This window comes from Lissotriton helveticus, chromosome 2_1 (genome assembly GCF_964261635.1).
Source record: "Lissotriton helveticus chromosome 2_1, aLisHel1.1, whole genome shotgun sequence".
Taxonomy (NCBI): domain Eukaryota; kingdom Metazoa; phylum Chordata; class Amphibia; order Caudata; family Salamandridae; genus Lissotriton; species Lissotriton helveticus.
Window position 1 is genome coordinate 1,683,795,573 of NC_136059.1, and position 22,530 is coordinate 1,683,818,102.

Here is a 22,530-nt window from a genome sequence, read left to right on the forward strand (position 1 = left end):
GTACGTTACCAAAGTTAACATCCTGGCTGTCGAAATCAAATGAAAATATTGCCAAGGTTAAGTAGAGCAATGGGTATTGTCAAAAATGGCCGTACGCTATGCAGGCGTAGAGTAGAGCCCCCAAGTGAGTGGTCGTACTTACAGTTCAGCAGGGAACCAGTGCCGAGACCCCACCCCTCACTCCGCCAGCTCAGAAGAGTGAGGGGGTGTGGGCAGATCTAGTTTAAGTATCCGGGAAATAGCTGCACTCCGGGCGAGTGCCGGGTAGCTGCCCGGGCATGTGTGCTGCACAGCAAGTAAGTGCTCTGGTGTAGTAGCATCACGTTGGAAGCGGGCGGCAGCCATCTTGAGTGAAGGGAATGCATTCAGATGGCTCCATTGTCCTATTGTGTAATGGCACAGCGTCAAGATCTGGGCAGATCCTCAGGGCATTCAGGTATATTGTAATGCATATTCAAGTGCCCTGCTCAAACATAGTATTAGACTGGGCAGGTTTTGCTGGCGTAATGCAAGGGCTCTCTGACTGAGAGAAATAAGCATAAAACATATGGCCAGCTTTTGGTGTAAAGAACTGGGCAGCCACTAAGGAATATTGGTATGTGTGTCCTCGTGGCCGTCCATCATATTAGTGGGCTGGTCGACAGCCGGTGGGCAGGTATTGCAAGCATGCAAAGACAAAGTCAGATGTTACAACACGCATAGCATGGGGGTCACTAACTGAAACAAATCTATGTCAAATGCCTCACTGTGTGTGGCAAATCGCTGGGCAAGTTACTTGGAACCAATGAGTGGGCTGGAGTGGTCAGGCCAGCATGACCATGTATCACAGGGGGTGTCCAGAGGAAAGGTGTAGCTGACCGAAGGTGCTATGACTGACCTGAGCTGCTCCATATCATGGGGAGTTCCCAGGAATCGGTGGCGTGGCCACAAGGATGTCAATAGGGCTGAGTGAGGGTGAGGTCAAAGTAATCTGTTGACTTCACTCCACGGGATAGCCTTGTTGAGTCTGTTCCTGCCACATGACAGGTGGAAAATCCAAAGTTGTTCCTTCCTAAAGAGTGCCTGCTTATTCAGATGTGGGTGCATGGCAAACAGGGGAGTGCGCATGACTGGTTTGGGCGGCCCAAGAGGGCCAACCAAACAGTCACTGCTCACTCAGGAGTGGGCAAACCACTCCTCCCCTGCCCTGCTCCGTAAGCAGAGCAGCCCCGTCCACGGGCCGCCGGCAACAAAAAAAAAGCATTATTATTACCATTTTATGTTTTTGCTTCTCACACTGCGAGAAAGCAGTGCGCTGACGCTCCTCCGCCATACTGGAGGAGCCGCCACTGGAAGCTTGCATAGTAACGTGCCAGTACAAGGCAGAGAAAAATGATATTCTGATGGGACAAAGGCACCAGAATTTACCTTGAAGTAAGTTGGAGCTCACCGTACATTTCCACTCTTACAAAAACAAAGAAAAGACAGGTGGAGTGTGACCCTGCTTTCTGCGGCCCAAAATCTGTTACATCTCTATTTATAAAGTGGATCACTTGACTAAAGTGCTTGTGCTTAATTTGCTTCATTCCACACAAGTCATTTTACAGTTTCCTTTGGAGGGCGGCTGGTGACATTTGAAAGTGGTGAGGCGTAAGAGATGAGTGCAGTGCGCTGTGGCGAGGGTTGCCTGAAAATTTTGAAAAAAGAGCGGCCAAATGGTGCATCTTCATGGATATATGAGAAAGCAAGAATGTTAATAAAGCAATTGGGAAAGTGTAGCAATTACATCAATATAGAGATTTTGTATGATAATATAATGTAGGTTGCTGCATATCAATATAACCACAGATCTTCATTAAAGACTTTGTGATAAATAACAATGCTGGGTACCTCACATATTTCTTTATTTGTAGATATCCTGTAAAACAAATCCTTAAGTTACTTCCCTTGATTAAGAGTTTGTTTTAACACGGTTACATGTTACTCTATCCTTTGACACACAATATATAAAAAATATGTGAGCAATTCTAGAAAAAGTTATTAGCCAATGCCAGCATCACTGTTTTAAGTGCATTGAATCACCTTGTGTTGTGCCTTGTAATTTTATAATCTACTGCACTTTAAACGCATTTTCACAAGACCACACATTATTATCACATTTTATAACCAGAGCCCCTTATTAATGCTGCAGAGGAGTGATTAGCATTTTGAGGCAAACAAAGGTGTACTTAGTTAGTGGGACATGACCCCGATGTCATTAAATTATATCCATGATTTATGATCTTCTTTAGCACTGAGCTAAAACTTTGAGTGATAATGAATAGATTATAAACTAGATGAATCAAAATGATAAGGAGCACAGCTGGTGCTCAAAGTTTATTTTAAATTACAGCACGCATCTCTGCCAAGGATACAAGGAGGAAACTATTCTCAATGTACTTTGTCAATTATAACAATATGACCACGTACTGAGATTTACATTATGGTGTCTGCAAATACCAAATAATTTAGAGTGAAAAAAACGTTTTCGTAAGAAAACCTTCACCAATAGGTGTGATTTGTGACAGCATCCAACTACCAACTCACCCAAAAGAATATCAAAACTTAGAACCATGACTCACATTTCGTAATGATGTACACTCTGTCCGGTGCCCGCTTTAGATGAATTCCAAACAACCTACATGCATGGAATCGGTGTTTAAAAACGAAACCGCACCAATACGAAATATGTGTGTGCGCATCAACAGCAATCGAATTCCATAAATACCTGGCTCTTTGGCGAAACACTATTCTCAGTGTGAAGTTCTTCAATGATCTGCTCTTCAATAATAACGTACTCGATAAACTGCAAAACATGGTATTGTCAGTAAATAACCAGCTGGCTGACTAATTGTTTTACAAATTAGGTCTGCTCCGTGCCGACAGCCTGCCTTCCCAGTCCGAGACTGCTCGCGTGCTGATTGTAAGTAGGGTGGGATTGGGAAGCGATGAGCTAGGCCCTTGTTCAGGTCAGGAATGCAGGCACGCTTGGGTCTGTGATCTGCCGAGAGCAGTATAAACGGTGGGTTTCCGCCATGGTCGTGTAGCTGTGTCACTGGAGCCCTGGAGGCCTTTCCTATTCTCCCGTTTGGTACGTGCCGCCAGTGCTCCCGGTCTATTTATTGAGAAAGGATGCCTGCTGCTACACAAAATCAATGAAAGTGAAGGCTTTTCCGGCCTGCTTCTGGACGGCTGCCTCGGCTTCTCGGCCGCACACCACCCTGTTAAAGTATGCGCTGCGACGAAGCACGCAAGGAATTTGCGGCAGTCCAGTGAATGTTTAAATACCATCTTCGGGATTCGGACCGATTCTTAAAAATATCATAAAGTGCGTCCGTATTAACTTTAGGATGCAGGAAGGTGTCCTCTGTAGTCTGTAGCGCAGGATATTCGTGATGTGGATGAAGTAGCTCTTCCCTAGTGTCCACCCTGATCTCGCCAATCCTGGCGCTGCTACTGCGCCAGGATTGGCTAAGAGCAGGGTTACTGCCTGCCCATAATCAGACCCGGGGGCCCGGGTCCCTCGCACTCTGATTCGCAATAGGGGGGGAGGAGGTAAGAAACTGTACCGTGGGCATGCGCAGGTCAGTACTCAGTACTAAAAATCCATAGCCCAAAAATGTACAGGCGCACACTGCAGCTAGCGCTGTTTGTGCTGCGCTGTCAATCACTGCCACAGCCCCGCCCCCACACCTTGCACGATGTCGGGTTTGTCCCGATTCCGAAGCTCTCTGAGTTGCCGGTTTGCCGCAGGCAGTGCGCTCAGATTAGATAGACATTTAGACTCAAGATTTTTATTATTGATGAATCGTTCCTGCCTGAATGTTAGCGTGGCGGTCGTCCATGGCTAGTGGGGCAACGCCCCAACGCCCCCAATGGACGCACCGCCAGAGATTCCACACATACACGGTCATTCGGTGGAAAGGGACCTGAGGAAGGGCCCTTTGTGCCAGTACATTTATGAAAAGAACGAAACAACACCCCTCCAGCCGCTAATTTATCCTTGAAAACTGCCCACTTCTCTCCCTGGCACTCAGTTTTCCGAGACTTACCCTTTAACACATAGGCTTCCCTTTACCTACTATTTCTCTTACCTTTGATCCACTGGTTTAAGATGAATGTGTACTTCCCACTCTATGGGAAAACTGAACTGTGGCAACGCCATTTTGTCTCTGGAAAAATACACTCCACTGAGTTAAGTCCTGATATTGTATTACTTAATACACCTCACTCTCATACAGTTCTCCACCTGAGAGTCTGCGGTTCGATTCACAATTGATGTATGAGTAAGTTTGACTTACTCTTGTTTTACGCGATTCTTAATTGACGTATGAGAAAGTTCGACTTACTCTTGTTGTACGCGTGGCCTACTCATGATGTTCATGAGTAAGCCATTACTAACTTCTGGAATTCAAGAGTATTGCATGAGTAAATCAGAGAAAACTCAATGTGATTTGGACTCCAGTTTATGCTGTACGTATAGGTGTATGTGGATGTAATGAGCTCGGTTTACTGTTAATCTCATGGGTCATAACAACAGGAACAGAAACTTAACAGGACTCTTCCCTTTGCTCCTCAGCAGTAAAAAGGAGACGCTTGAGGGGCCCACAGTGGGACAAGGGAGTCAATCATGTGATGTCATCAAGGGTTCAAAAGCCAACTATGTCATTTCCGTTACCACAGGCACATTGCTGAATCAACACTCATGTCAGACAGAATGAATGAATGAAGGAATTTTTGTAATGCGCATGCTACCCTGAGGCCTCGTAGTGCTAAGGACAGGGCAGACTGGGGGGCAGAGTAAGACCGGTTAGAATAGGGGTTCGTAAAGAGATTAGTTTTCAGGAGACGGCGAAAGATTTGGAGGTTGGATTCCCTGCGGAGAGCGGGAGGCAATGAGTTTCAGAGCATAGAAGCATTCCAGGAGAAGGAGCGGCCACCCCATCTGGATCTGTGGATCTTCCTCGTAGTTGCGAGGAAGGACGTGCTGGAACGGAGATTCCTAGATGGATGGTAGGCAGTGACGAAGGGATGAGTAATGGCAGGTCCAGTTTTCCAAATATAACCATGGGCCAAGCACATGGCCTTGAAGCGAACTCTGGACTGAATCGGCAGCCAGTGCAGCTTCCTTAGAGCTGGTCTTGCCGACTGTCGTATGTGCCGACACGCTAATAAGACCTTGAGGTATCCAAGCTTGTAAACAACCTAGCGCTACAAAGTGAATATAGACAATAGAGTCTATGAAAATGATACGTATTTAGACCAAGTTTTGACACAAAAAATGTGAGTTTTGTCAGAGTTTAATGGCTACGGTTTGGTTGCTAGAAACTGAGGGCCTGATTTACAAAGGTAAACGTACATGCTTGTGTAAAAGTTTACTCTTTTTCTGTATTCACAAAACTACAATGTAATAGTAAGTTTTTGAGTGTGGATACTCCGCAGTCGGGGCGTAGAACTCCGCACATAAAAAGATGAGCCTGTCTTTTTATGTGCGTAGTTCTACGCCCCGACTGCGGATTCTCCGCAATATTAAACTTAATGTTAAATTACAGTTTTGTGAATACTGAAGAAGAGTAAACTTACCCAAATGTGTAAGTTTACCTTTGTGAATCAGGTCCTGAGTGCATAAAAGTGAATGAAACAGTTTGCCATTGGGTGTGGTTTTACCCAGAGGATAGTGGTTAGTTAATCAGGCTTGACCTTGCACCCCTGAACAAGAGGCTGCTGTCCAAGGAGGTAGGGAGCCCTTGGCCTGAGAGAGGTGCAGTTCAATTCAAATCTAGTTTTTAGTCCCAGAGAGGAGAGGGTTATCCACTGTGGGCCATTCAGGCAGCTGCAAATCCCTTCCATTTGTATGTGTAAAATTGGCACTCAGTAGTGAAGGGGGATCCTACTATACACCACTTTCCAGGCAGGAAGGTCTTATGCTTTGCGATCAAAGGTTTTGCCGAAATTATCCATCAAATGATAGATTATAAACCTGATTAACAGATCTTCTGGTGGGCGTTTTATCTACTAATCCAGTTGAATGTTCACCCAATCATGATGGCAATAGAAAGTCCACTATATTAGAAGTACTTCAGATGGGGAATCCAAAGCATTTTGTGAATATCACCCTCTCAGCTGAATTCATGTGAAGGATTTATCTTCATGGTGGCTGCCTGCTGGTGACGTCTGCATCAGGCCAAGAGAGCAGGGAGAGCACGGTTCCTCTGGTGCAAGTTCCTTACAACCTCAATCATACAATTTGTAAAGCGCACTACTTACCCGTGAGGGTCACAAGGCGCTGAGGGGAGGGGGCTGCTGCTACTGCTCGAAGAGCCAGGTCTTTAGGAGCCTTCTGAAAGTGAGCAGATCCTGGGTCTGCCGCAGGTGGGTGGGGAGGGTGTTCCAGGTCTTGGCGGCGAGGAAGGAGAAGGATCTGCCGCCGGACGTTGTACGTTGGATTCGCGGGACGGTGGCGAGGGCGAGGCTTGCGGAGCGGAGCTGGCGGGTTGGGGTGTAGAAGTTGAGTCTGTTGTTCAGGTAGGCTGGTCCGGTGTTGTGGAGTGCTTTGTGTGCGTGGGTGAGGAGCTTGAAGGTGATCCTCTTGTTGACGGGGAGCCAGTGAAGGTACCTGAACTCCATGGTGGCAGGCAGGGTACTCTGAGCCCTCTTCCTCCCTGAGCAAGCATGACTGCTTTCAGGTTACTTGTCCTTAGCAGGGGACAATAAATGGGGAAGAGAAAGGACATGCCTGGGGGACAACAAATCTAGTAAATCTATAATTACTGATATATACTTAACTTCACAATATTTTGGTTGTAGATGTTTTGCCTACAATGTTTTTGCAGGGCGATATTTCTGACGTACAACTGCTGGGATGGATGAGGCTCCTGCAACTGCTCCCACTGACTGTTTAACTCTTTGCTAATTTTTCAAAGTGTATTTGTTCCTTAACACACTAAAATATACCCTACCCAATTAGCATTAATTAATTTAAGTGAAAAACCTCACATGGTTAGTAAATCAAGGAAATCATTCTTCATCTGTTTTCATATTTTAAAACTGAGCTATGTCATTGAAGTATGGATAGTTCCTACATATATATCTGTTGGAATATTATACTGGTTAGGCACACAAGGAGTGCCTGCAGTTACTGTCAGTTCTCTCTTTGTAAAGGGGAACAGGAGTCAGAGCCTGCCCACTTGTTAGAAATGTAGCCAAAAACGAGTGGCCATGAACCGTTTTAATCTCAACTCTTCAAAAACAACATTTTTGTTGGCTGGTCCAGAGGTCAAACAGCCTTCCGCTTTGCTCAGTTTTGCTGTAACATGAGCGATTTTCTTTAGCACTCAATTTATAGCTATACAGCCCGCTGCTGAGGGCTATACCGGTTGTTAAAGGCCCTGAACCCGAGTTATAGGGTCGAACCTCAAGCAAGGACCTATAACGAGGGAGAGGGCCTTTAACAACCGGTGTAGCCTGAGGCAGAAGGGCCATAGGGCTATTAGAACATTCCACCCACCAAGGGTAGAGTGTTCTGAATTAAAAAGGGAGAAACATGAAGACAAACATTGGAATGTTGATGCTCCAGGCTTTTACCGACCATGTATGTAGCCAAAAACCTTGAACTTGAACCGTTTCAATCTCAACTGGTTGGTCCAGAGGTCAAACAGCCTGCACCTTTGTTCAGTTTTGCTGTGACATGAGCGATTTTCTTTAGCACTCAACTTATAACTATACAGCCTGCTGCTGAGGGCTATACCGGTTGTTAACGGCCTTGAACCCGAGTTATAGGTTCGAACCTCAGGCAAGGACCTATAACGAGGGAGAGGGCCTTTAACAACCGGTGTAGCCTGAGGCAGAAGGGCCATAGGGCTATTAGAACATTCCACCTACTAAGGGTAGAATGTTCTGAATTAAAAAGGGAGAAACATGAAGACAAACATTGGAATGTTGATGCTCCAGGCTTCTACTGACCATTATAAGCCTGGAGCTACTCCATTGTCTTCCATGGAGATCTCAACATTGCAATGTTTTAATAACATATATAATTTATTTGTCAAGCTAAGTAGAAAATTGGAAGCTAATACGGAATAAGTGTCAGAATTTAAAGCATTTTATACCCTCGAACATGTATGTGTGATTGTCTGCCACAATATATTTTCAAATGGATTATGATGTCTGTGCCAGCATTTTCCCACTGTGCACAAGTGGAAACCATAAAACACCACTGCTGAGAAATTAACTGATGTTTGCTCATTTTCATTTCCAACTTCCCAATTCTTTCTCCCTGCCCTGCCTGACTTACTTGTACTCTGGGGAAAAGGCTGGTGAAGACAAATATGTCCCAGTCCCCAAAAATTGGTGCTTCTGCTCATAGCCTACATAAATTAAGCATTGGAGATTATTTACAAGTGGTTGTGTAGGCAGGGCCCAGTGTATTGCTTTGGCCAGGGGCCTATAATACTGTTAAGACGGCCCTGCACAGAAGACCAGCCACGTTAAATAGTTGGATATTTCCTCCTGTAGGGGTACTAATACCTTTGCATCAGATTTCTGACCTTTTAGGGATTTACTAGAAATTGCATGCACGGCCCATAAAATGTACCCGATTTACTTTTTGCCTTTCCTACTGGGATGCTTACAATCCTCGAATGCAGATTTTCTACCCGGTTAAAAATTCTGCATGCATAAAATGGAAGAAAGGATTATGAGGATGATGATGTAATGTAAATGTTTTTATTGCATACCATTTTCTTAACCCAAAGTAGAAAATATCCATGTTGAGAAACTTTTTCTGATACACCACTATTAAATATGGGGAATGTCCTTCCCCATTTCTGATATGATGTCAGCTACTCAGTGCCGGATTAAACCCTACGGAGGCCCCTAGGCAGGCGAATTTTCGAGACCCCTGTCGCAAATTATCTCCTGATGCGATTTTAATTTTACCAACACCAACAATTGTAATAAACCAATTTTATTACACTTAACTAAACATTCACCATTATTGTTATTAAACAAAATAAAAAGCATCATCATTTTAATAAGCTGACAAAACATTAAATATTCACTTTCCTCAATGTATTTGATCCATTGTCACATGGCCACTGAAAGGAGTGGAAACCATAGGCTGAAGCCTACTTTGCCTGTTTGGTAATCCAGCACTGCACTCAGATTTTACAGAATTACCCACAAGGGCAGCTGAGATTTCGCAACCAAAGTGGCTGTTTCTACATTGGACCAAGCCCACTTTTGGGTGATCTCTGATGGGCATTCCATCAGTACCCAGTGCCCATCTCTGATGGTGAAATTTGCATCACCAATATTGGGAACTAAACAGGTGGCCCAATATGAGAGTATGTTGACAGTGACAACATAATAGAATACAATAACATCCTGGGTGGTGCTTTTCAGCACCACCCATTTTTTAAAGTCCACATCCCATTGTGGGGAAGACTTTCACAGAGGAAACTCTGTCCGAAAGGTTATTTGACCCCACTTAAATGCTTGTAAATAAAGCGCTCCCATAATAAAATGTTTTAAAAAGGCAAATTCTGCCACTTTAAGAACAGATTTTTTTTTATTTATCTAGCTAAAAATTGTGTTCGTGTTTAAGGTATTTTTATGTGAGATGAACAGTGTATGGGGAATTTCCCCTGTTTAAGTGTGAATAGTATGTGTTTTAAGCACAATATGTTTATATCTTACCCACAGCCTATAGACTACTGAGTGGGTTTTGGGCCCGGCCATTGCTTGCCATTGGTTCCTTTTGTCTCAGTCTCATTTGCCTGCTTCTTATTTGACGGCTTCCCTTCCTCTTATATGTTGGAAGTTACATTCAGAAAGTGCAGTTTTTGCACACCCAAGTTCAATTTAAATGCACAAAAAATGTGAATCCGGCTGAGTGCTGTGTCATTTCAAGGATGTTGGGGGCCCTGGGCAAGAAATTATTTGGGGGCCTCTGTTTGGAACAACTTGGAATTTTATTCCCCACTTTTATTAATTTATAAAGTTTTATATAGCGCGAACAAGATCCTGAAGGATAGCTAATTCAATTCCTGCGATGCCAAACAATATTGAGTTTTTCATTAAGAGATGGGAACCAGACATACACAGAAGTGAGCTGGAGAGAAAGTTTGCTCTCCCAGTGGAATCTTGGAAGGTGGAGGCCCTGGGCAATTGCCCACTTTTTCCATGCCTTAAAACGTCTCGGGCTGGTTGATTTTCGAAGAGTACGTCTACGGCTGCAGAAAGCAACTGGGTGGCTATCAGTAAGTCACCAACATTATCCTAACCCCCCTTCTTCCCCCAAGTTTACATGCATCCAGCTGTTTTCTCCATTTGTAAATCATCCTCCCCCAAAGGCCGTGTCATCTTATCTCCTCCCAAGAATGTAGTCAAAATTAGAAATCTGAAGCACCCACAACAGCACCACATGGGCCTCAAAGTGCTAAGCACAGCAAATGCTGCTGTTGCACAGCTTAGCATCTGCCCTTTTAGCAACTTCGGACTTTCGTCAGCGAATTTGGGGGCATATTAGCAAGAACCTCGTTAAAATTATCACTGTTTTGTGGCAGGAAATGGCGATAATGGGCTTGCTAATATGTGTTATAGAATTCCAATAGAAGCCCAGGTTAGATGTCCTGTACATCTAACATGGGCTTCTATTGGAATTCTATAACGCATATTAGCAAGCCCATTATCGCCGTTTTAGTAAAACTGCGTTATTTTAACGAGGTTCTTGCTAATATGCCCCTTGGTTCCGGGTAGAGCATCACCAAGTGGTAGACACCCTGCAGCCGGTGCTTCGACCCACCGAGCTATCGTGATGAGTGGAACTCTTTGGTGGCCACCATCTGCCGCATTGCCCCCGACGCAGGGGTGTGATATTGTTGAAAATTATAAAAAATAACGGCCCAGGCGAAATGCATTCCTTGGTGTGCGCTCCCGAGGGCAGCAGGCCTGGGCGGTACCGACTGAAAAGTGTCGGTACTCCGTACAATCTGCGCTTTACCGAAGAAGTGCAGCTTCTCGGAGCTACACTGGACCTGCCCATGCGACCCTGGCAGTAAACGTCCGCATGCCACCCTCTTCCACAGCTGGTATAGGTGCAGCAGGCGCAGTGGCACCGGAGCCTAGAGGGGGAGCCCCCGAACCCTGATTATTCCTGCATTTTATCAAGCAAACAACGGCCAGGGGTCCATTTTCTCCCTTTCTCCAGGGCCCATGGCACCCTCTCCATCTTCAATCCCCCTCACTCCCAGGCCCTGCAGTCCGGGGCTGAATGGAGGCAGCGGCCGCCGCTCGTGACCGCGCGGGAAGCCGAGAGAGGCCTCCTGCTCCATTCATGTATTCATTATTCAGGAGGAGGAGACAGGGCTGGGGGGGGGGGCTGTGTCATCAGAGTAGAGAGGAGCGCTGGCCAGAGCCCGCCTGCAGCCGCCGCGCACAGCCCAGCAGCAGCATCATCCCGCAGCCCCTGCAGGGCTCCCACACCCCCCACACGGGGCCTCGAGGCGCTGTACCCCGCACTGCAGCACAGGGGGTCCCACTGCCCGGAGAGGGGGCCCGAGAGCGACGGGACCCGCTTCCAAGTGAGTGCTGTAAACAGACTCGGGGCTGCGTTGTAAGCAGGGTGTGTGACTTATGGGGGTGGGACATGGGAGTGATGATGGTGGGTCTGAGTTAGGTGTTACTGCTGAAGAGGAAGGTGGGGGAAGAGTGGCCTTCCAGCACCCACACACGTAAAGGAATGCGTTGCCCTCTAGTTTCCTTCCCAGCAGGACAGTGTGTTTGCTGGGCGGCTTGTCACTATCGTGTTTGGCAACAGAAACACTGCTCATCCCGGGCAGCTGTGTGTGTGGAGGCTTGTGATGCACGGATGTGTGAACATGAAGAGGGGGTGTGTGACACACACTGCGTGTGCGGTGCTTCCTACTGTACGGTGAGGTCTGTGTCAAACACTAGGAACTTGGGGCAGTCTTGCTTCTAAACATGGACAGGGTGCCAAGGCTTGTCAGAGAAACCGTGCCAGCCCCCTGCCCTCTGCCCCGCCCCGCCTCTCTATGCATCTCTATAGCGTCCCCCTGAGGGCTGCAGGGGCACAGGCTGTGGTGTCAGCCCCCTTCCCCGAGAGAGGACTTGCTGACCCAAAATGGACCCAAAACGAGGAAACGGGGCACAATACATCATGTAGCCGTGTTTGCCGACTTTTTTCTGGATTTCTTCCTATTTTTGAATAGCTTCATTTAAAATGGTGCGATTTTATAAATCCTGCCCCAAAATAAATAATTTCAGTTGCAAATTAAGTTTACTTTTCCCTATTGGAGCTCGCAGCTGTTAAACATATCTGGGAGGGAGGCAGAGCGTCCTGTGGATGAAACTGAACGGCGGTGTTTGGCGCATTGGGGCAGCCACAACCTTGTAGGGCTGCAGTGCAGAGGAGACACATTTTTGGATGCAGAGGGAAAGAACATAACCCACCACAGGGGTTTCTCATTCTCGGAGCATACCACCTCCTCGTGGCAAATGTCTTAAAACGTTTGGAGATGGAGAATACTTTATTCGTCGTTGAGAATTGTTGAGTTTTTTTGTCCTTATTAGGAGTGGAAGGCAGCAAACACACATCATTGGTGTTTTTGAAAAAAATTGGTGGTGCCTACCCATTGTAGGTGCCCCCAGTATCTCTCGAATGCCCCAACTATCTTTTTCAACCCCTTTAATGGGAGAACTTGACACAGACAACTGCTTGGGCGCCAATGTAGTATAATCACATTTGTGTTAAACAGTTAACATGCATAATGTTTTTTTATCACCAGATTTAGTATTCTGTTGTTTGTCTAAAGACAAACCCCGAAGGTCGCAAAGCCACTTTATCAATGGATTTGCAACAAAAAAGGCTATTATCTGTGTCACATTGACACTTGGCACAAGGCTACCAGGCTCAGTAGTGCAAAAATCAACTTACCCTACTTCTGCCAGTTAGAAAACTGAGTCAGTGAATACCAGTGAACTCTCTATCATTTGCCTTGCTGGAGGGGGTGCGTGGGGGCAGCATGTCAGTGCAGCATAATTTGTGACATTACTTGGTTGTTCTAAGTATTAAAGTACGTGGTGGGTGGTGGAAAATGACAGTATTCGAGGGAGGGGGAGCAGCATTCCTGTTGGCTAGGAAAGAAAGCTTCCCTCAGTGCACGTCCTGTTTTATTTCCTGGATGTGCACTTGGGTCCACCATATCCTGCAGATTTGGCTGGGCAGTTTGGGTGAGACATCCCAGGCCTTGGGTGGAGACGCTGACGCGCAAGGACCACTTGCCCTGCTCCCCCCTCTTCCAGTGGCCCTTCTAGGACATCACCACATCCCAGAAGTGGTGGGTTTGGACTGAGGGAGAGGTAAGTGAGACCAGGTACTTTCTGATTGCAGATGGAGGGTCATGGCTGATTCTTCAGCCACCATTGCGTCTCACAGTTGTTGCATTGTGTGGGGTCTAATGGGAACGACCTTTCAAATCTTTTTTTAGTTTTACGCCAAGTCCCATACTTCTTGTTGCCTCGGCGCCAAATTTGCTGACCCCACCTCTATTTCACTCACTATAGTTCCCAAATTCCATACTTTTTTATGCATCTCAACTTCTGCCTGCATTCAGTGTACCTGCAGGAGCCCTTTAACTTTATGTTCCCCGGATGCAGATGTTTCATTGTCTCTTACTAGGTACTTTGCATCCTTTCATACCTTGTGCAAGACTGGACTTGTCTTTATCCCGCCTTTTAGTGCGTCTGTAGTGGTGCACAGCGTGAGTTAGGCCTAGCAGTGCATGAACCGGAGACCTCTCAAGGCCGAGTCCCGCTGCAGCTGTTGGGCGAATGGAGAAAGCCAACTTTCACTTTTCTGGAATGATAGCTCAGTGAGCTGAAATTCGGTCGCCTGCAAAATGCACTACCCTGGAGGTTTTTAGTTGAAACTGCACTCAGCCGTCTCTCCTTAGGAGTGGTTTAAATTGGGTTACAGTTTCATTATGTTATTCATAGTTCCTAAAACAGCTGAAGTGCGGCACGTAGCGCTATGCAAACACAAGATTATTGTCACTTCACCCATCGGGTGGTCTAAGCATTCAAGGCGGGCTCCCGACCCACAGAGCTTGCTAACGGCAGTGATTATGCGGTTATCGGCGTGAGGTGGATTTCCAGCCACCTGCCAAGGATGGTTGCACTTGGCGCGTGTGAGGAGTTAAGCGAGTTACCGTTATTTTCGGCGCTCCTCTTAATCGTACAAAGTGCAGTCAGAGTTGTAATTGGGGCTTTCAGAGAAGCGGCTGCGTGATTAAACGTCCATTCAACCCGCCGTGGTTAGGTATGGCGGCAGGGGCGGGGCTGAGTTTGATTTATAACCAGAGCTACTGGAATTATGCGGCAGGGGAGAGCCAAATTATGTGGTATGGCTGAGTAAATTATGCGGCAAAAAAAGACAATATGCGGTTTAATGAGGAAGATTTTGTGATACTATTACTTCATTATTTTGCCCTTTATACACTTGTTAAGATTGTCTGAGCTTTGGTTGCACCTCATTAGTAGCAGTTTAGCACCCAAATACAGCAATAAGCATAAAGCATGTGGCCAGTCAACCTTTGCAAAAGGCCTCCCACTGCGCAGCAAAACAAAACATGTTATTAACTTTTGAACAATTTGCGCTAGAAACACAATTTTGGTTGGTTGAAATCTGGAGAATATGCAGCAAATGATGAGATGTGTGGCAAATGTGTCAGATCTATACTTATGTGAGAAGTGCAGTGGCCGCACAGTCGCATAATTCCAGTGGCCCTGCTTATAACATCGCAGTTGAGTGATTCTGTGGTTTTCCTAATAGAGACATCACTGTCTTTAGTTCAAGAAAGCCCCCATCCCTCGAGCCAAAAGCGCAAAGGCGCACATCAATGACGTCACATTTTTGTTGTACGCTGGTATTACAGCGTGCCCTTTGCTAGCTGACATCACCCTCAGTCATAACTTCTGAGGTGAATCCGTTCAGTGCACTTGTTTATGAAAGGGAATAGGTGCAGACGAGTTATTAGAGATACATTTCCTTATTAAAAAATAAAACACCTACAACTTCCATTTATTTACTAGTGTGCAACTCTCCAGGTGTTCTGTCTCAGGCTATGTTCCTTCATCATACCTTTTCCTTCAATCTCATAAGAAATGACGTTAAAAAACAAAATCAGAATATGCCTCTCTTTATGGAATGTTGCTACTATATACTTAATCTTTTAAGAGTCAGTTATGATTTTAGTTACAAACTTACAATCAGAGAAAACACATCCTTACCAGAACGCATGTTCAAATTCCTAACCTGTCGTGTCTTATATTAAGGGCCACTGGAATTATGCAATTCTGTGGCCAAAACATTTCCGCATAAATATGGGTTTACTGCATTTGCAAGAATTTAACAAGAGGGGGGAGAGAGAGAGTCAGTGGATTCGGCCTCCCTAGTTATATGAATAAACAAAGTAGAATCCACTCAGAGTGGTGGTGATCCCTAACAAGATGGGGAACACACAGTGTTGTTTAAATGCCCCTCACACACCAACAGGCCCCTTGGTGTCATGCTTCATCATCGGGGCCTTCGCACCCCTCTACGGGATGCGGCGTGCTACGACTTGCGAATACGCAGGAGCACTTGAAAGTGAACTATGTGAGGGGGTGTGTCTACAAAAAGTGTGAGTGAGGTGAGGTGAAACAATGGTTAAAAAATACCTGGCGCGTGGGTGAAACAAATTTATTAAATCCCCGGCTGGTATTATTAAAAAAAGTGCAAGGCGTGGTTGAAAAAATACAGATTAGGGTATTACAACCACTGTGAAAAGTGACACTTTTCACAGTGGTTGTAATACCCTAATCTGTATTTTTTCAACCACGCCTTGCACTTTTTTTAATAATACCAGCCGGGGATTTAATAAATTTGTTTCACCCACGCGCCAGGTATTTTTTAACCATTGTTTCACCTCACCTCACTCACACTTTTTGTAGACACACCCCCTCACATAGTTCACTTTCAAGTGCTCCTGCGTATTCGCAAGTCGTAGCACGCCGCATCCCGTAGAGGGGTGCGAAGGCCCCGATGATGAAGCATGACACCAAGGGGCCTGTTGGTGTGTGAGGGGCATTTAAACAACACTGTGTGTTCCCCATCTTGTTAGGGATCACCACCACTCTGAGTGTTTACTGCATTTGCCACATAAACCTTCATCTGCTACCTAATTGCCAGATTTAAGCAATCACAATATTTCTAGCTCAAAAAGTACAAACATTTACTTGGGAAAGTGCCATGGTTAAAGCACCACGGTCAACTGGCCGCCTTTCAGTTGCTGCTTGCTGTACTCTGGTTCCAAACTGGCACCAATGAGGTGAAACCTTTTTCTCAGACTTTATTAATGTGACTTAAAATAAAGTAACCAAATAATGTTGCTATAGAAGTGCTGTATAATGTAGTCAACCCTGCCACATCATTCCAGTGGAGCTGGTTACGTTCATAGCCGAAATATAACTTCTGGTACTTAGAAGGGATCACGAGCCCTGCTCCTTTAACCAGTTGAAGCCATAAGATTCCACCTGCTAAATATTTAAAGTGATTGCTAATACCTGGCCTTCGTCCCAGGTGGACGAGTCCCCAAGTGGCACAGAATGTCCCAGAGAGGGCTTCGAAGGATGATGACGCAATTATTTGCTGGACTGTCCATCCCCATGATAGGACAGTGCTGACGACAGAGCACTGCTGCGACGACTGGTCCTGTCCTGGATCCTTTTACTGGATGGAGGGTGTCTCTAAAGTAAGGGCAATGCAGATCAGAGGAATGTGCAGCCGGTCGGTCACTCTGCAGCACTGCTCAGCATCGCAGGGCGCGCGACTTCGCAGCCCCCTTCGTTCGCATACAAAGGCATGGCCTAACCCATGGAAGCTTGCTCCAAGGCTATGTGCTTTTTCATTTCACCAGGATTTAATCAGCCCTTGCTGCAGCTCTTCTGGGAGGCATCAAGTCTGCTTGCTCAGTTTATTTTTAGCAAGTAGTTGCCTTGTTGCGTTGCTGCAAAATGTGCTGAAAATGCTCCCTGTGGAACTGAATTGACGCCCACTGTTTAGAAAAATTCAATAAAAAAAGGCAACCACTGAATTGTCACAAGAGTTTACCCCCAGTGAAATCTAAATCATGGCGTTACTGTTACAGAGCTCTTGCGCAGCACTCAGTGGTACCTGGCAGCCTTTAATGTGTTAATTTCAGACATGATCCTCCCAGAAAAATATCATCCAAAACAGTGCGAGTGCTTCATTTCTCCCATCCTGGTGCCTTCCTTCGTAAATACCTATTTTTCTCAGATTCCTCCAAACTTATGTTAGTGTTTATGCAACTGATGATAAATGCACAGGGCTTAGTTTGTGTGTCTCACTTGGAATTCTGCCTCTGAGTCGAAGAGCGGGGGATGAAGAAAGAAAAGAAACCTCTTGAGGAAGACAAACAGCAGGATTGAAGAAAAAGAGATCAGTGCTGAGAGAGGGTGGATTAGCAACTGGGGCAATGTGTTCTTTAAAGGATGAACAGTGATGGGGCATCCAAGTCACCCCACAGTCACCCTTGTTACTTAGCAGCAGGCCTGGTCAAGGCACCTCAGATCCAGCCGAGAGGTCAGGGCGAGGCTTAACCAGGCATCTACCAGGTGAGACTCAACCAGGATCCCTAGTTGAATTCTCTTCCTTGGTACTCATCACAGAGCCACCAGGGGCTGAGGCCGCATGGCCGGGACCAACCTGCGCATCCGGAGCCTTGGACTGCGCGGGTTCGATTCTGCTATGTGACATGTATGAATCCCAAGGTGGGACATTTCGCTTCAAAAGTAAGGACCCAGCATTATCCTTCCTTACACTGGCCTGGTTCATAGCACACTCTGGTGTAAGCCCTGGGGAACAATGTAAATGTAAATGTAGGTGTACTTATATAGCGCAAACCTGTCACCCAAAGGGCATCCTGGCGCTTGCTTAGGGAACCCGTCCTGGTATTCCCCTGTGAGAAACCCTGGCAGGGTATCCACAAGGTGAAAGCCAGGCATCCCGCCGCGAGGGGCCGTAGTGGAGATTAAGCAAGCTATTGCCCAGAGTTGCAGAGTGTGACCCCGTGATTCGAGTAGGCACCGGAGCGAGAATTGTCGAGTCCGTGGAATTTTTGAGCCCGAGACCCGCCGAGGCGGGGAATCGAACCCTGGTCCACGGTCGATCTCAGCTTCCGGGTCTGCCGCCTCTAACCACTGAGCCACGCTTCTCCACTGTATGTATGTACTTCCACGGTAAGGGCTTTTACAGTAATGTGGCGAAGTCTGTTTTGGCTCGGGAGGTGGCCGGCCTGGGGGTGACTGGTCACGAAATCTGGTTGAAGACCAGACCTTTTACAGCAGAAGCATCAACACTACTACCAGCTGCTGTAATTCTGATTATTGATCTAATGCCGATTACCTGAGGTCCATTACTTAAAATGGACAGCACATGAACCATTTTGTCAACACTGTCTCGAACTAGAGCTGGGACTATGTACAGGTAGGCCAGACAAAGAAAGAAGTTTGCCTTACTTTATCTCCTGAGTTTTGGACACCATCAGTCGGTACACTATTAAACACCCTGATGAAGGGCCTTCGGTTTGGCTTCCTCTGTGTTTAGGAAACCATTCGTGTCTGGCTGGGCATTTCTCCATTCCTGACTTTTGTGTGAATGTTGAGGATCATTACATTTTCCATGGGGCGATATTGTTGAAAATACAAGTTTAATAAAGCAGGACAGATTTTTTTTTGTCAATTTGATTATGAAAATAATGGGCAATTCCTAGGCAAAAAGGAATTAGAAGCGTCAGAAATTCAATTAAAAAAAATCATGGCATTGGGGGTCAACAGAAATGTAAAAAAAGAGGTTTAACTTGAACTTTCTCAAACTGGTTTCACTCAAGAGCACACAGAACCATTTGTTGAATGTCCCCGTCATCTTATATCCTCAACCTGTACATGGTACTTGAATCTTTTTGCAAGCAAGCATGCTGGAACTGGTCGCATATCCCAATTACCAAACACGTGACCAGGTCACAGAAATAACATTTGCATGCAGTTTATATGCGGACACTGCCCTTCTGGGTGATTGCATGTCATTTACTGGCAAATTACACTTATGTGTTTGTTGAACAGAAGTAAACACCCCATTTTTAATGCAAAAAGAAGCACTGTCATTGCTAACACAATAGAGTAACCAAAGTAGCAATTCAATCTTCGGTGGTGTGTTTCCTGCAGATAACCGGAAACCTCTATTTCGGTTTCTAAGTTTTCCACTCCTGGAGACAATTGGCAGCTGATTGCACATTGTGATTTTTTCCCACTACTTGTTTCCATGGGTGTACCTCTTAGAAGGGGTGGAGTCACAATTTTAGTTGTTTGTCTTTGTGTCTGTGTTTGAAGCACACTTTTGGTTCTGAATTATTTATTATAACAGTCTTGAGTGTTGGGAAACAAAATACTGATTTGTGTTTGTCCGGTTTGTATCATGAGCTCCTGGTGAGATTTGTTGAAATTGTTGTCGTGGTGACTTTAATGCAGTGGTCGAAGTGTAACAGAAAAGTTTGGAACTATGACGGTAGGGGGCTATCCTTTTGATATTGAGGGAGCAATGCTGGCCCTCTCCAGTGCCACACTGTTCACCCAGGCGTCAGTAAAACCAGCACTTAAAGGGGTATGCACATTGATGTGTTATCTTCCTCCTAGCAGAGAAGGTGCCTAGACAACTAGTTAGCCCACAAAAGAGCAATTTATTTCTACTGCAAAAAGTGGAAGGTGTTAGCTGATACAATCATAAGTCCAGACTGTAAAAATGGTGGTTTAAAGTGCCGGCAATATGAACAGTGAAAGTAGTGGACATCTGTTCCTGTGAGTTCCTGATCACTTCGACCCCAACATAAACATTGATTCTGTACTTCATGAAGTTTTCAAGTTTCACCTTAGTGTTACTGTATGTTCTTGATGGACTGTTTTCAGCAAGACTAGTCAATGTTTGATGGCTTTGTTAAGGGGAGGGAGTGAGTTGATGTTATTTCTCAATGCGATAGCCGTATATGGTAGAAATTCATTTAAATAAAAATGTGAGTTCAATAATAATGCATTTCGGTAGACTACGTATACATAGTAATTGTAAAGCCAAGGTTTTCTTTTAAAACCGCATCACAATGTTTCAGAGCGCTAGGATGTTGGATTCAAACCCAGCACTTGGCTATACTTTTTATGCGCCATGCTGTGTGCTTTCTTTATTTATGGATTGTTTCATCAGTTCCTGGCAATATAACAAAAACGTAAGACATTTTCCGTTTTAAAGGTGCTAGACAAGACTGCTTGGCAAACCGTGAAAGAGGTTATGGGCTGGAGTTAGATAATGGAACAGAGGAGAAGGGGCTGCTACATCCTATATCGTCTCCGAATTGGTGTTGTTTGCTTTATTGTATTGTTCCACCATACATTAAACCTTTTTGGTGAACGCGTGCTTTATAAATACGCTGTAACGTAACGTAACCGAACATGACCATTTGCTAAGCGATTTGATACCCTCATGGGTCACTTTCATGCTATATAAACCTTTTATAAATAAATAAATAAAAAATATATATATATTCTCACGGCTTGTTGTGCTTAGCAAGTGGCCGCCTAATGAAACATAAAGTATAGATACTCAGACAATTGAAGATAAAGAAAGTCTCAACTGGAAGGAAATGCACCCAAGAATCTTAGATCATCTGGCATGATGTTATTCAAACTTCCCCGAATCACCAGAGCCAAAATGGGAGGAAAATCCTTTAGGTATTTAGCCTCTAAACATTGGAATGCGCTCCCGCTCCACCTGCGGATGGAGCCATCCGAACTGAGATTTAGGACTAAACTAAAAACGTATCTGTTCTCCAACATGTAATCTCACTCCGAGCTCCTTTGCCATAGCTCCTCTGGTTTCCTGTATTGTATTAGCAGTCAGCGCGGGGACACACAGTTTTGTGCAGCCAGGCGCTTTATAAATGTCTTATTATTATTATTATTAATCTATCAACCAACAACAGAAAATGGTAAATAAAACCCGAAGAGGTTGTACATTCAGATGCAGTGACACCCTTAGACTATACCTGTGCAACCGCATTGCCAAGCTTGCTTCCCGTGCCCTGCAGGAATAGCATCTGTTACCACGCATGGCTTAACAACGCAGTCAATACTACGACTGGCGTCATTACCAAGAGTTACATTCCAACGCAAGTCATTACAACGATTTACTTTAGGGAAGTGCTGCACTTTGGAATAGTTTAAATTACTATTTCAACTCCAGTCAGTGTATCAGTAAGGAAGGTGTTTGACTTAAAAGCCAACACCAGTTCAACACCACAGTCCCTAAAGCAAGTTGTTGTAATGACTTGGGTTGTGATGGAACTCGTGATAATGTCGCAGTGATGGTACTGACTGCGTCGTAAAGGCACTCTGTCGTAATGCCTGCGTTGTAATAGATGTTTCCCTCCATGTAGTGCTCCTTTTGGTTATACCAGCAAAGAAACTTCACTACAACAGTTTCAATCAACTGAAGAAGGACTGACTTCTAAGACCCACCAGAGATCGCCATTATTTAGACAAAGAGGACAATAACATCAAACATTGTTTCTTAGGGACTTGCGGATACAGAACAGCCTCCGGTTTAGAGCCAAGTCGACAAAATCCATAAGTGATCGCTCAGGTGGGAGCTCAAAAAGCCAGTGATAATGTACTCAGGATGGTTCATGGGCTAAAAGCGATGGGCTCTGCTGCTTGGGGATTCTGCCCCTGCATCTCTCCATTGGTGATACAGCACATTATATTAAAATGTGCCCTGAAAGATTTGTTCTTTACAGGAAAATGTATCTCTCGTCAAGGTCGAGCATGCAGAATGATGAGCTTTCAGGAAATTATCCTCAGAGTGTCTTTCAGGGGAATTTTCTTTTCTAAGAATACTTCACATTTAATTTAGCAAAATGGGTCATTTTATCCCACTGGAGCTGAGCACAGGTGTATGCTATAAGATGCAACCCTGGTACAATTATATTCACTTTCAAACAATTAAACGCTGAGACATTCAAGTGATTCATTATAAAAAGACCTCACAGAAAGTGTAACAAGGTGGCCTTGTGATACAAAAGAGCTTTTCGCTGCATTTTTCGAAAGGAAAATTATAATGTCTGTCCCTGAGAATAGGTAGGTAGGTAGAAAACAATTTTATTTGGACAATTGTCCATAAAAAATTCTAAAAACATATAAAAATGGTTACAGTGTAACATTCGTTTAAAACCAGTCTGGTCGACCCATCGCCCTCCCTCCTGCTGCAATCCTACTGTAATCCATCATTAAAACTCTGAACCGAGCCATTCCCATGCCACATCTAAATAACACATTTCTTACAGCAACTCTACAGCCTTCCTCCTTTGTATAATTCTATATTTAAAAAACAAG

At 45.1% G+C, this 22,530-nt stretch overlaps 1 protein-coding gene across 4 annotated transcripts in view; it reads left to right on the top strand.

Moving 5' to 3' along the window:
* Positions 1-22,530, top strand: part of PALM2AKAP2 (PALM2 and AKAP2 fusion) — a 980,740-nt gene that overhangs the window by 719,402 nt on the left and 238,808 nt on the right. Inside the window, exon 1 of one of the 4 annotated variants that reach the window (XM_078676634.1) lies at positions 11,420-11,600. The exons of 2 other annotated variants lie outside the window; for them this stretch is intronic. The gene's annotated coding sequence lies outside the window, so the exon portion shown is untranslated. Of the gene's footprint in view, positions 1-11,419; positions 11,601-13,286; positions 13,399-22,530 lie in introns of those variants that run through there. One more of the 4 variants, XM_078676635.1, reaches the window with a different exon arrangement.